This window comes from Pygoscelis adeliae, unplaced genomic scaffold (assembly GCF_000699105.1).
Source record: "Pygoscelis adeliae isolate BGI_AS28 unplaced genomic scaffold, ASM69910v1 Scaffold17, whole genome shotgun sequence".
NCBI lineage: Eukaryota > Metazoa > Chordata > Aves > Sphenisciformes > Spheniscidae > Pygoscelis > Pygoscelis adeliae.
Window position 1 is genome coordinate 2,406,995 of NW_008825234.1, and position 2,936 is coordinate 2,409,930.

The window sequence follows — 2,936 nt, forward strand, 5'->3', positions numbered from 1 at the left end:
CCAGGAAAACAGTTAAATATATTTTGGAGTGTAGGCGTATCCTTTGAGAATTTTGAGGTGAAAATGAGAGAAACAATGAAATTTGACAATTATCAAGATCAAAGCCAACCTCCAGTTGGCCAGAGGAATGGAAAGCCCTTGCAATGAAGTTTTTTTGCATTTAACAGACAAATCCATCACTGGGACAAAATTTCAGAAGCACAACAATTAGCATGAGGCAGAATTTCTAGGAGAAAAAAAAGGTAAAATTAAAATGCATTTTTCAAATTTTTGTCCATCTCATGAACCCCTGGCTTTACCAGCTCCCTCATAAAATAGCTTCTGGGAAGCAGTGTTGCCAGGAAGATGAAAAGCTGATAAAGGAAGCTACTGGGAATGTCCAGAGAGCTGAGTTTTTTAAGGAACTGGTTAACTCACGTAGCTCAGACAGCTTGGGAGACTGTTTAGGTAGCATGTTTGGTGTTGTCTGTGGCATGCTGGAGTCAGCTGGCTGCAGACTGAGGCAGTAGCTCTAGAGAGTTCATCTTTGTTGTTGTATTATCTTGATTTCCAGCTGCCCAGGGAACTGGTAAGCCTTACAAGCTCCTTTACAAGCTTGCATGGTGGCTGAGAACTCTGCCAACCAGACTGCTTATAAAAACCCCAAAGAGCTCAAGAGATAAAGCAACGCAGGAGTTGGCTAGATAAAGGGCTTTAGTAGCCAAGCACCCAGGAGATGGGCAGGGGGCAAAGTGGCCAAAAATGAGTAGATTTTCCTCAAAGGTTGCAACTTAACTGGCATATCCCTGCAGAATGCTTTGATCCTGTCAAATACATTATTTTCTGACTGCTGCTGGGAAATTTCTGATAAGCTCCAAATCTAAAACCAAGTACAAATCTTTACATTTGTGTTTTTGTTTTTCACGTAATGAATAGATAAGATATGTAGGCCTCACATTACACCAAGGACAGTAACATGTAATATAGGTCTGAAAACAAAGGACCTTATTTTTCAATTTTTTTTCTGTCATTTACACTTGTGAAAGTGACTGTAAAGTAGGTTTTACAGTGAACACACTAGTGAAAATGCTCAGATGCCTTCTAAGACATATTTCCTCTGGCCTGTGGCTGTTCTTCCAGTGGAGAAAGAATTTGTACAAGCTTGATTATGATTACACAACTTTCTGATTTTTGATTACAGATGTAATTCAATTGCTGGCCCATTACTGCCATAACAACAACTTCTGAAAGGTACTAATTTGTAATCAGAATTCATGCATAACAATATGACTGATAATTATTTCTGTGAATCAAATGAGATTACCCTCAATTACCATTTTCCTTCATCACAGGGTAAATAATAGTGCAAAACCTTCTTTGGACACCTCCTTCTTCTGATGGCCTTTCTTGAAGAAGCAATTGAAATTTTGCTTACCTCTGATAGGCTTCATTATTTAAGTAAACTATTCCTATAAAATTTAGATATATAAAACTCTCACTGAAGTCAACACAGTTATGGTGAATCTATAATACTTTGAAATTGAAAGCAAAATTTTACATATTGAAATTAACATCCTCACCTTCTTTTAATGTAGACCAATATAAGTCCTTTGCTTGATGCAACTTACAATTTAGCTATGACATTAAATGTTGGGGAGAAAAATTGTTCTGTTTATTACAGTATAAATAGCTGCCTGCATTTAACTGAGAGCAGAACATAGAAGCACAGTCCAGAATTTAAACCAGATCAGTTTACTCACTATGGAAAACAGACAGATAGTTAGGAGACAAGGAAAAGGATTCCAGGTAATACACCGAATACCTTTCAGATTATAAATAACAGTGGTCTTAAAATGACATGCAAAAGAGAGGGAAAGAAGCAGTAAAATTTGGTAATTTTATTATGATATTTTCCAGTTCTTAGATCATGATTGTACTTATTTGCCTTATATTTGAAATGAGTACTTTATAGTATGAAGCACCCCTGAAACTACTGATATGTTTTTGTCCACTGAGAATGCAAAACTTCAGCTTTCATACAACACCCCTGTTTAACAAGTAGGTAAAATTAATCTGTGCTGGGCTGTGAAGAGCTTCACGGATCTCTGCATACTTTTTGTGGTGCCACAAGTCTGTGCTACAATGGCACTTATATTCAGGAAATATTAATTTTTTCCTACTTTGCACTGAAATTTATTAACTTTGAAAGTGTTCCTGAACTTGACATTGGTTACTGCAAAATACAGATGCATCCAGACTGAAGTTCTGCAACTGAATGATTTTATTAACAAAATTTAGATTTTGGTGTGAATGTCCTGGCTAACCGGGGAGGTCCCAGTTGACTGGAAGTTAGCAAATTTGACACCCATCTACAAGAAGGGCTGGAAGGAGGATTTGGGGAAGTACAAGCCTGTCAGTCTGACCTCGGTGCCAGGGAAGGTTATGGGGCACATCATCTTGAGTGCCATCATGCAGCACATACAAGACAACCAGGCGATCAGGCCCGGTCAGCATGGGTTTATGAAAGGCAGGTCCTGCTTGACTAACCTGATCGCCTTCTATGACAAGGTGACCTGCTTAGTGGGTGAGGGAAAGGCTGTGGATGTGGTCTACCTGGACTTTAGTAAAGCCTTTGACAGCATTTCCCACAGCATCCTCCTGGAGATACTGGCTGCTCGTGGCTTGGATGGGTGTAGTCTTTGCTGGGTAAAAAACTGTCTGGATGGCCGGGCCCAAGGAGTTGTGGTGACTGAAGTTAAATCCAGTTGGTTGTCGGTCACAAGTGTTGTTCCCCAGGGCTCAGTGTGGGGCCAGTTCTGTTTAATATCTTTATGAATGATCTGGATGAGGGGATTGAGTGCACCCTCAGTAAGTTTGGGCAGGAGTGTTGATATGCTCAAGGATAGGAAGGCTCTGCAGAGGCATCTGGACAGGCTGGGTTGATGGGCCGGGGCCCA